Source organism: Delphinus delphis, chromosome 3 (genome assembly GCF_949987515.2).
Source record: "Delphinus delphis chromosome 3, mDelDel1.2, whole genome shotgun sequence".
Taxonomy (NCBI): domain Eukaryota; kingdom Metazoa; phylum Chordata; class Mammalia; order Artiodactyla; family Delphinidae; genus Delphinus; species Delphinus delphis.
The window spans coordinates 159838722-159851349 of NC_082685.1; the positions used below are offsets into that span (position 1 = coordinate 159838722).

At 42.3% G+C, this 12628-nt stretch overlaps 1 protein-coding gene across 1 annotated transcript in view; it reads right to left on the reverse strand.

Annotated features, from left to right (window-relative positions):
* The window catches only part of FBXL7 (F-box and leucine rich repeat protein 7), a 415738-nt gene that overhangs the window by 365252 nt on the left and 37858 nt on the right, over window positions 1-12628 (reverse strand). The gene's annotated exons all lie outside the window — the stretch shown is intronic.

The following is a 12628-nucleotide window of genomic DNA, read 5'->3' on the forward strand; positions in this document are numbered from 1 at the left end:
CTTGGTTTTACCTTTCAAAACCACAGTTTACTAACTTCAAGGGAGCATTCAGACTCACTCCTCCCTTGTAAGCTAACTATCAATTAAAAATATTAGACTGCCTCATCACATGGTCTATTGTTGACTTAGGAAAAGAACTCCCAGCGTCCTTTCTTGGTTAAACAGGAAAGTAAAATGCTAGGCCAGGATGTTTCCCACTTTGTCAGTGTCTGTCATCCTGGTCCCTTTACCAGGATCCCCCCGGATCCCCTAGGAGTCCGGGCCAGGGAACCAGCCCGCAGGGCTTGACAGCACACCCCCTTTACTGCCCATGGGTCCTTCACTCAGCTCTCATGGGTCCCCGGTCTCCCCAGCCTTTGCACAAAGCTGCCAGACCTTCCTCGCCAAGCATCCGTGTAGTCCCCTGCCGGTTCCTAGAAACTAAACTGAAGGGGAACATTTCCCAAGAGCTAGTCAGTTTTCTTCATTTGCTTTAAACATGCATTCCCAGAGGCAAACATCAGAAGCAGAAGAGGAGGCACAGGGCAGCAGATGCAAACCTCCTGGAAGGAGCTCATAAACCGAGCCCCAGAGGTCCACCCCAAGGCCCCCCTCTCCTGTGAAAACCTCAGGTACCTTCCGGAATTTTAAGTGCAAAATCAAGTCTCCAAATCCCTATCTCTGACCCAAATCTCTCCTCCCAGTCAAAAACACATCTAATCTGCCACACCACGCCCAAGGGTAACGTCAACCTGGGCTGCCCACTCTCCCAACAGTGTGTCAACTACAGTGTGCGCAAAAGCTTCTTTCTTCCAGCTCTCAACTCGATCCGTGATCACATCCTCACACCAGAGGACTAGGTCCACCTGCCTCCCCCTTCCCTGACCCTCCACGTCATTCAATTTTCAAAGCCCCTTCCTCTCTATAGATGAATCTATCCAAGATGATGCAAGCCAAGCTGCCAGCCTTCCATGTTATTTTAAATATTCTAAAAGCTGTATTTAAATAGCGAAAAAAGGCAAAACTAATTTTAATACATTTAATGCAATATAGTCATAAGGCTATGACTTCCATATGTAATCAATACAAAATATTAAGGGTATATTTTAAATGTGTTTTCATACTAAGTTTTCAAAATCCAGTGTGCATTTTCCTCTTACAGCAGGTCTTGACTCCAGTTAGCCATACTTCCAGTGCTCAGGAACCACATGTGGCCAGTAGCTACCATCACGGACATTGCAGGGCGAAATTCTACCCAGCACTCAGGACCAGCTGAACTCCTTCCTCCTGCAAGATTCCTCTAGTTCCTGCAGCCCTTTTTCGCTTCTTCTTTGAACTGCCATTATAATGATAACCAACACACGCTGTTGGACACTTTTTTCCACGTACTTTATGACTCTAAGTTCTATCTTCACAACCAAGCTCCAAACATACTAAACATCTGTTTTATCCATAGAGTATCTACCATGATGCCAGACATAGCCATTCAATAAATATGTATTAATTTGTTGACAAGGAACCAACAAATTGTGTGTCTAGTAAATAGAAGGAGAAATTGAGGACAGAATCATTAGAAAATTGAAAGCAGCAAAGACACAGTGACATTTGGTTGAAGAAAATGACAATCCTATGAAAATACATTTTTACCCTTGCATAGAGCTATTATTCAATTTAATCTGTATTTTTGTGTAAGTTTCAAATGCTGGCATACTGATACCATGCCTGCAATTCTCACAGAACATGAGGGAACAGCGCCAGAGAAAAACTAGAGATGATAACAAATTAAAAAGACACATAGCACAGAAGCTCTTTATCACACTGTTTTGGTGGGGAGGGGGTCCCTGATTAGCTGCTAACACCATCAGCAGACTCTAGTGTACAGGACGGGCTGCCTGTCTGTTCATGTTGAATCCCCAGTCCAGGGGCAGTAAGTTCCATTACTCCACTGTTCCTGATGTCCATTTCTAAATTATAAACTATTATACCTGCTAATAAAACATTAGACACCTCATAAGGTAAATCTATTGTAAACGTAGGGTAAAGGAGCCGGTGAAGTGTCTGTTCATGGTACTCAGTAAAGGTTTATTGACTGAACGAGTAACAGATCCGATTGGTACCTGAACCATGATGATGAAAATAAGGATAACGTGCGTGATGGGAAATATGGAACCAGTGTGAGCAGAGAGGACAGCACGCGAGAAATAAACTTGTCTTCCTGATCGTTCTAAGGATGTTCCCGTGTATCACAAACAGTAAAGTGGGGAGATATCACCTCTCTTTACAAAGGCTGTGCAGAATGTGGAGGCTATGTCTCCAGGAAGACCCTTCTCTTTCCTCCTCGGGATGGAGATCATCTCAATAATCCTTCTTAGGGCTTCCCTGGTGGCACAGTGGTTGAGAGTCCGCCTGCCGATGCAGGGGACACGGCTTCGTGCCCCGGTCTGGGAGGATCCCACATGCCGCGGAGCGGCTGGGCCCGTGAGCCATGGCCGCTGAGCCTGCGCGTCCGGAGCCTGTGCGCCGCAACGGGAGAGGCCACAACAGTGAGAGGCCCGCGTACAGCAAAAAAAAAAGGAATAATCCTTCTTAGTCAAGTGTCGGCAGATCTTACTCGGCACACTAGATACATAATGACCCCCTGAATCAAAAACTGAACAAGTAAGAAATAAGATGGGCTAAAACAAATGAGGTCAGATGAAGGTGAAGTTCACATGCTTCATGTAGGAAGGCAAACTGTGCTGAGTAGTTAACAGGACACTCCGCTGTGCTCTGAAGCCATAAAGAGTTTCAAGGCTAGAAGTGACCTCCGGTGGGCTGTTTAATTGCCCCACTCACGAGCAAATTCTGTACCTACACTCTACTCTGAAAGTAAGCATGAACATAAGCCTAGACCCAATCCTTAAAGTAAATTTATCTTTCCTTCTTTGCTACTTATTTTTCGTAGCACTTAAACATGTATGGAAGGATGCGGTGTGTGTGTGTCTGTGTGTGTGTGTGTGTGTGTGTGTGTGTGTGTGTGTGTGTGTGTGTGAGTGCTGCAGACATTGCACCAAAAAATGGGTGAGCTGGCATTATCATGTCTAAATGACAAATTAGATAAGAAACACCTACAAAATCAAACCATACAATGAAAAGAGTAATTGTCAAAAATGGGCTTAGGGAACAATTAATTTTTGCAAGGACGCTCTCTCACATATACCGACTTAAGTGTATTTCCAGTGGGTGCTCATTTGATGTTCCCTTGACCTACTGAAACAGATGAGAAGCATGGATGAATAAGCAAGGGCAGTCTAACTGCTGACAGATGACAGAGCAAATGCAAATCTGGCAGGCCAAGTACATTTCTTTCCTGGGCCTATTTCGTCCTGAGAACCCTTTCAAAACATTTGGAAGACTTTAAAAGAAACAGATATCCCATCTATGGCTCGATAGCCCAATAACCATCACTACCCAACAGCCTTCCCACTGGGCTTGACCCTTCACTTTTCTCCCTTCTGTGCCTGTGACTGATAACCAGACCCTGGCTTGTGAAATCCCCACTGACCACCAGCAGTTCCTCCCTGCATGTTTCCAAAGTCATAAAGTTCCAAATCTGAGAAAAACATTTAGCCCTTGCTAGACCAGTCTTCAGAGTAGGGTGTGTGCTTTATTCATCAGTTTATCCCCAGTGCCTAGCTTGAAGCCTGCTAGATATTAAAAACAGTATAAATAATTGTTGGACGAAACTGGGTTTGCTGATTGTCTTTTGGAAACAAAAGTCTCTCTTCCAAGGCCAGCTCTCTTCTGTATTACTCACAAGTGGTCATCCATTAAACCTATGTTTAGATTTTCACTGCTCAGGAACTTCAAATTTCCCTTCTGCATGGAAAGGGCATCTGGTAGATCACCCCATTCTCTGCACTGATCCCCAACCTGTCTCTACTTCAGGAAACCAGTTCTTCTCTATTCTGAAAGCACATCACCTTCCCTGTTTGCATAAAGGGGCATAAAAATCATGGGGACATTAACAGAAAACAGAGTAACCTTGTTCGTGCTTTAGTGTACCTAAATCTATGATTTAAAAAGCAGAAAAGGAATTTGCAGTTTGGAACACTTCAGATTTGTCTCAATCAAAATATGGAAAAGGTCTTATGGATTCTGAAGTTGATCTCTCCGCCCCATGTCTGCTAACATCGCAAAGGGTCACATGATTTAGGCAATAAAAAATTAGAAGTTTGACATTTCCGGCTCTTCACAAATGTGGAAACCATGCCAAAAGAATAATAATAGTTATAGGTCTAAGTGTATGAAATACATGATCATATGCCCCATGGTAGATAGTTACAGTAATTACATTGGAAAAAAAATTATGGAATGTGCTAAAATTGTGACTAAAAATAGTTTGTCATTGCAGGGTTGTAGAATGTTCATAGGAAGGTCTGATGCGTGATGGCAGAAAAGTCTCCTATACCCTCTGGACCTGCATTTATTACTCAGCTAAATGGGATAACCAATGGGAAAATGCAGATGCATTCACGCACTCTCACTCTCACTTAATGCCCACAGTTACATGAAAGCAAATAAAAAAATCTACATGAAAGTTATTTGGAAACATATAAAGAACCATACTGTTTGGTTATTAACTACAGATAAATATTTAAGAGAATTGCTATTTTTTTTCTTTTAAAAATTTAAATAAAGCAAGGTCACTGGTATAAAGTATAATGACGCATCAATCCTGATGTGTAATTCAATTATATGATGTCTTAAAAGAGTATTACCTTTCAACTAACAAGTCCTCATTTAGAGAAAGATCTCTAGGAACATATAGGGAGTGATATCCAGGAGTATTAAGTTAAAAAAAAAAAGCTCCATGTAAAATCATGCTGTCTTTTGTGTAAGTAAGAAAGAAGAAAGGAACTCCATGCTCACACACTTATTTGGACAAAAAGAAACAGGAAGGGTAAACTAGAAAGCAATGAAAATGGCTTCCTACAGGGATGAGTGGCAGCAGGGAGAGGGGTAAGGGATGGAGATGGGAGGAATGCTTCTCCCACTACACCTTTTTATATACATAGAGTTTTGACTTTTGAAACTTTTAACTGTTTCCCATATTAAAAAATATAATTAAATCCCCCAAAATGAAAAGAAAAATAAACTCTACATTTGAATACAAATAGAAAGGGTGGGATATTGGCATTGTGATTATGTAAGAGAAGGGCTTTATTCTTTTCTTATACATATATAAATTTATTTATTTTATTTATTTATTTTTGGCTGCGTTGGGTCTTCGTTGCTGTGCGTGGGCTTTCTCTAGTTGCGGCGAGCAGGGGCTACTCTTCGTTGCGGTGCGCGGGCTTCTCATCGCGGTGACTTCTCTTGCTGCGGAGCACGGGCTCTAGGCACGTGGGCTTCACTAGTTGTGGCTCGCGGGCTCTAGAGCGCAGTCTCAGTAGTTGTGGCACACGGGCTTAGTTGCTCTTCAGCATGTGGGATCTTCCCAGACCAGGGCTCGAACCTGCGTCCCCTGCATTGGCAGGTGGATTCTTAACCACTGCACCACCAGGGAAGCCCAATGGCTTTATTCTTAAGAGATTCATGCTGGAGTATTTGGGAGTGAGGTGTTATTACATCTGTATTATATTTGCAAATAGTTCAGACAAATGAAAATGTATATGCAAGTGCATCCTCACATATGAGAACACACACACAGAAAGAGAGAGAGAGAGAGAGAGAGAGAGGGAAGGTAGAGAAAGAGAGAGAGATACAGTGAGACAGAATCTTACAACTGGATGAGCCCAGGGGAAGGTTACCAGGAAACATTTTACCTTCATTCTTTTTCTCTTAGCACTGAACAGGATTTTAACCAGAGCCTTCGAACGCTGCCAAGGGCTGACTGGCCTCACTGGTAGGGGTTGGAGGGCCAGGGGCTCAGAGAGGCAGGCAGGAGATTACCCCTTGGGAGATGAGATTGGGTCATGGAGACTTTAAACCTACGAAGAAACATCTTAGTCCTATGTGGCTGAAAAGAAACAACGTGGAACAAGTCTTCCTGCAGGTCAGATTCCTTGAGGCAAAATGGCTCAGTAAAAGGTATGCAAATCTATTTCGGTAACCAGAAGTTTGTTTTTGAAATCTGTGAGTCACCAAAGGGGAAACTTGCGGGGGAGGGATAAATTAGGAGTTTGGGATTAACATACACACACTACTATTTATAAAATAGATAACCAACAAGGACCTACTGTAGAGCACAGGGAACTCTGCTCAGTATTCTGTAATAACCTATATGGGAAAAGAATCTGAAAAAGAATGAATATATGTACATGTATAACTGAATTGCTATGCTGTATACCTGAAACTAACACAACACTGTCAATCAAATATACTCTAATAAAATTAATTTTTTTAAAAGATATGCAAATTTAGAATTTTAAGCTACAATAACAAGATGCCCTACAAAAGGACCACATAACCAATCAGTGAAATGTACTTTGGGCATTTTATTTTCTTAAAAAGGTTCCCTTAAGTTAAACAAATACTTGATTAGAAGGGCAAGAAAAGAAAGTTAACATTGATGATGACTCATGACCTTTTTAATGACATCGTCCCTGTCAATTAAGGCAAAGTGCTCCTTTCAGGGCTTTCCATCTCCCTCAAACTGGTTCCTCCATAGCCTACTCCAGGGACCATGGCTAAATCACGCAGAATGCTTAATTTGCATCTTTACCTGGGAAAAATGGATAATAAAGTCATTCTGAAAAAGCTATTATTGTGAAACAGTGATAAAGACAACCAAGAAATCAGATTTTCACCCAACTTTGTATTTCCTGAAAACCCATAAACAGAGTAAAATGAAGGATCCTTATTAGGAGTTGTATTAAATACTTTTATTTAAAAAAATTTTTTATTGAAGTAGAGTTGATTTACAATATTATATTAGTTTCAGGTGCACAACATAGAGATTCTCTAAAAAATACAACAAACTAGTGACTATAACACAAAAGAAGCAGACTCACAAATATACAGAAAAAAGTAGTGGCTACCAGTGGCCGAAGCGGGGGTGGGGACAATATAGGGGTGGGGGGCGTGGGAGGTACAAACTACTGGGTGTAAGATAGGCCCAAGGATGTACTGTACCACACGGGGAACATAGCTAATCTTTGGTAGTAATTGGAAAGTAATCTTTAAAATTGTATAAAAATAAAAAAATTTTAAACTACTTTTATAGATTATACTCCATTTAAAGTTATTACAAAGCAATGGCTATATTTCCCTGTACAATATATCCTTGTTGCTTTTTTTTTTTTTTTTTTTTTTTTTGCGGTACGCAGGCCTCTCACTGTTGTGGCCTCTCCCATTGCGGACGCACAGGCTCCGGACACACAGGCCCAGCGGCCACGGCCCACGGGCCCAGCTGCTCTGCGGCACGTGGGATCCTCCCGGACCGGGGCACGAACCCGTGTCCCCTGCATCAGCAGGCAGTCTCCCAATCACTGCGCCACCAGGGAAGCCCGCTTTTTTTTTTTATATATAGTACTTTGTACCTCTTAATCCCCTGCCCCTAAATGTCCCTCCCCACTTCCCTCTCCCCACTGGAAACCACTAGTTTGTTCTCAATATCTGTGAGTCTGTTTCTACTTTGATATATACATTCATTTGCTTTATTTTTTAATATTCCACATATAAGTGATAACATAGAGTATTTGTCTTTCTCGGTCCACCATATTTTATTGAGCATAATACTCTCTAGGTCTATACACATTGTTGCAAATGGCAGGATTCCATTCTTTTTAATGGCTGAGTAATATTCCATTTTATACACACACACACACACACACACACACACACACACACACACACCTTCTTCATCCATTCATCTATTGATGGACACTTAGGTTGCTTCCATATCTTGGCTACTGTAAATAATGCTGCTGCTATGAACAGTGGGGTGCATGTATCTTTTTGGATTAGCGTTTTCGTTTTCTTCGGATATATACCCAGGAGTGGAATTGGTGGATCATATGGTAGTTCTAAGTGTTAACTATTTTTTAATGAATTTAAAAGAATAATTTGAGTTATATGCAGAATGCCATTATTTTATAAAATAATCAAAATATTATTTACATAGTATTCTTCAATTTGCAAAAGAAAGCCTAAGAGCTGTCTGTTGGAAAAATGGGAAAAATGGCCTCCTTACGAAATTGAGTTATTTGTAGTGAGGTAGATGGACCTAGAGTCTGTCATACAGAGTGAAGTCAGTCAAAAAAAAAGAAAAACAAATACCGTATGCTAATGCATATATATGGAATCTAAAAAAATGGTACTGATGAACCTAGTGGCAGGGCAGGAATAAAGACGCAGATGTAGAGAATGGACATGAGGACAGGGGGTGGGAGGGGAAGCCAGGACAAAGTGAGAGAGTAGCAGTGACATATATACACAACCAAATGTAAAATAAAGAGCCAGTGGGAAGCTGCTGCATAGCACAGGGAGGTCAGCTGGATGCTCTGTGACGACCTAGAGGGGTGGGATAGGGAGGGTGCGAGGGAGGCTCAAGAGGGAGGGGATATGGGGATATATGTATACATATAGCTGATTCCCTTTGTTGTACAGCAGAAACTAACACAGCATTGTAAAGCAAATATACTCCAATAAAGATGAAAAAATAAATAAAAAACTGCTACCACTAAAAAAAGAAAAGAAAAATGGCTCCTTTCATGAATGCACCAAGGCAGGGGGACGAACTACAGGAGAGGCATCTGCCCACACCCTCAAAAACATAAATGTACACTGTCCAATAAAATCCCTCTTCTAGGACACCCAGAGTCCCTTGGACACGCCTCATCAACAGAAGCTTTTACTGAAGATACAAAGCATCACAGCCCAACTGGTACATGCACAGATGCCTCACAGTCAACTTAAAAATGGTGGCAAGTAAACAAAGTACCGTGCAGACCAGCAAGAATGACTCTGCTTACAAAAGCTCTTCGGCAAACTCCAAAAAGATTTCCCAACATCCTTGTTCTGAACTTGACGTTTGTGTGTAGGTGAGGAGAAACTTGAAAGCGGAGTACCACTTTAAGAGCTGAGCTATTTTCCTATGGTTCCTTACTTAACAAAGTCACTCATCCAAGTGCCTGGTTAGCCGGGATTGCCATCAGTCTTCAGAGTTCAACCCTACAAAGCAAGCTAAGACGCCGCATAAGTCATTTGCTATTGGGCATAATGAGGTTGTGCTGCTGCATTTTTATTGCCACTAGAATAAATTGTTCACAAAAGAAAGATGCTTCAGCTATTAAAATAACCGAGGGGGAAAAAAGCCCAGGTATATAAGTATGTTTTATGTGAAACGCTCAGCCGAACATCTGCAAATCATTTGCGTTCTGTACGCTAATAAAAAGTGTATGTGCTTTTTCCTCCGAGTTATCCTCTAGAATTTTTCCTCTGTCTACCACTCATAAGAATACATTTTTATTTTCTCTTCCATCAACATTTTTTACTGGCTCCTCTAATATACGCTGTCTCTAAATCTGTACAGAAGAATTACCCAAACATGCTTTCTGAGTTTGTGTAAACCCACAAGTAAGCAAACAAACTGATTCCCCCATTTCAGCTGGAATCGAACCAACACAATGTCACTGACCCACCAGCTCCCCACCAGCCCCTCCAAGTGCACACTGGCCTGTGTGGGCCCTTTCATAATCAGAGTCGATGCATTTAAACAGATTTAAAGAGTGGCTCTGCCAGGATACAGGGAAGAGAGAGTATCAGGTTCCCTGAGCACATTTGCCATTAATATTCTGAACTTATGAATGCCAGTAATTTCTTCAAAACTTGACTTTCAATGTCAACTTGAATCTGTTGGTTTCTGTCCTATGATTTAGCAAAAACCAATTATTCTCCCTCCTCCAATCCTATCAATGCAATTATGTTATGTATAAGACACGGGAGGGGTGGCTGCCGTCTTCAGTTTACCCCCTGAAGATACTTTGCCTTCGCTTGAATTTTCTAAGCATAACAAACCCACGGAAAAGCATCATTTGGGGTATTTCCACTCTCTATTAGCAGATGAAGAAGAGCAGGATATTAGTGACTTGCTTCTAAAAGAAAATCACGTTCTCAGAAATTACGAGGATCAAGAACTTTTTCCGAAAGTTAGTTACAACCTTCAAACTGTTTTTCTCATCGTGCTACCCCTTCAGTATGTAACTGCACACTGAGGAAGCAAGACTCACAAGGGATGAATTTCCATTGGTCCTCCACGACTCCTTTAGAATGTATTCAATAAAGGAAAAAAACTTCCCATTGCTCCTGGATAAAAACACAGGGAACGGAGTCCTACAAGGAGGAGAAGCAAGGTGAACAGAAGATCTCATTTTACTGGCGCTGAAAAGAACCTGGGTCCGGCTAATGTTTAACACACTTTTCCAGATTCTGGGGGCCACCTCTCCCCACCAGAGCTCAGTGTCTCTCACAGCAGTGCCCCTCCCATGGAAGAAAACTTTCTCTAGCTGGCCGCTTACTCCTTCTACAGCCCAAGGTCTAAGCTCCAGCCTCCCTCTGCTGAGAGCTAGTCAGCCCCAGGGCTGCCTATCTGACAGCATCTAAGTCCTTAGCTCTGGCGCATGTGAGCCTCACCTCCTTGGGAAATACTCCAAGCATCCTTTTCTCTATAAACTCACTTTAGGCACTCAAGCAGCTAGCCAGGAAGATTCTGCAAGTAGAAGAAAGACCCTGGTATCTCTGTCACTCCGCCTACGCTTCAGAGAACACTGCAAGTTGTCTGATTGAAGCTCTTCAAATGGCCTTGAAGGGAAGGGGAGGCACCCTTCCTGTCCCCTATGGGTTAGGGGAGGAGGCCCACGTAACACTGATAGCTCTCTCTAAAGATATTTGCTTTCATAGCTTCTCTTTTCATCTTCAGTAACCCAACTCTTTTAGACCCTATGCAGTGAGTGATTCAAGCATTACAAAATGGTTTTTGAAATGTCATTAAAAACATTTGTACTTGCTCTGGAGTCTTTGGTGTGTCATATCTACTGTGTTTTCATGCCTCAGTCAAAACCTGCAACTTAACATTTTGTTAAAAATGTTGCTCTCGGGCTTCCCTGGTGGCGCAGTGGTTGAGGGTCCACCTGTCGATGCAGGGGACACGGGTTCGTGCCCGGGTCCGGGAGGATCCCACATGCCGCGGAGCAGCTGGGCCCGTGAGCCATGGCCACTGAGTCTGCGTGTCCGGAGACTGTGCTCCGCAACAGGAGAGGCCACTACAATGAGAGGCTCGCGTACCAAAAAAAAAAAAAAAAAAAATGTTGCTCTCCAAAGAAGATACACAGATGGAAAACAAGGACATAAAAAGATGCTACACATCATATGTCACTAGAGAAATGCAAATTAAAACAACAGTAAGATATCACTACACAGGTATTAGGATAGCCAAAATCCAGGGCACTGAAAACGCCAAATGCTGGCGAGGGTGCAGAGCAACGGGAAGTCTTATTCACTGCTGGTGGGATGCAAAACGGTACGGCCAGTTGGGAAGACAGTTTAGCAGTTTCTTACAAAACTAAACATACTCTTACCATATGATCCAGCAATCACACTCCTTGGGATTCACCCAAATGAGCTGAAAACTTATGTCCACACAAAAACCCACACATGGATGTTTATAGCAGCTTTATTCCTAACTGTCAAAACTTGGAAGCAACCAAGACGTCCTTCGGTAGATGAATGGATGCACTGTGGTACATCCAGACGACGGAATATTATTCAGTGTTCAAAAGCAATAAGCTATCAATCCAAGAAAACACACGGAAGACACGTAAACGCATACTACTAAGTGACAGAAGATGGTCTATTCCTTTCTGATCATACAGTATGATCTTTCAAATCATACTGTGTGATTTCAACCGCTGTATCTCACAGTCTGGAAAAGACAAGACTATGGAGACAGTCAGAAGATCAGCAGTTGCCAGGGGTTAGAGGGGAGCGAGGGACGAACATGGGTGAAGCACAGAGGAGTTTTTAGGGCAATGAAACTATTCTGTAGGATACTGTAATTGTGGGTACATGTCATTATATATTTGCCAAAACCCCTAGAATGTCCAACACCAAGAGTGAACGCTAACGTTAAGTAAGGACTCCGAGTGATAACGATGTGTCAGTGTAGGCTCACCAACTGTAACAACGCACGTCTCTGGTGGGGATGCCGATAATGAGGGAGGCTGGGAGTGTAGCGGGGCAGGAGGTACATGAGATATCTCTGGACCATCCTCTCAGTTTTGCAGTGAACCTAAAGCTGCTTTAAAACATGCAACCTATTTAAGAGGAAACAGAAAGGGTGGCGGTGGGGCGGGGTTACATTAAGTAGTGACACTTGAATATTCTCAAAAGTACCTTCCTTGTCTCATCTATAGTAAACAAGAGAGTGATATGCTGGCTAAAGAAGTAGACAGATTTTGAAAATTACCCCTAATCCTCCCTACATTCCTTATCCTTCCAAATTATCCACATCTAGAATTAATCATATTTTGGCCTTTGATTCTGCCAAGCCACACAATGAAAACTCCTGGCCCAAATTCCTCCAATATTGTACAATACCAGCACAGGACACAAAAGCAGAGCCCAGAGGAAATGGGATCCCTCGTTGTTTAGGTGATTTTTCTGGTTT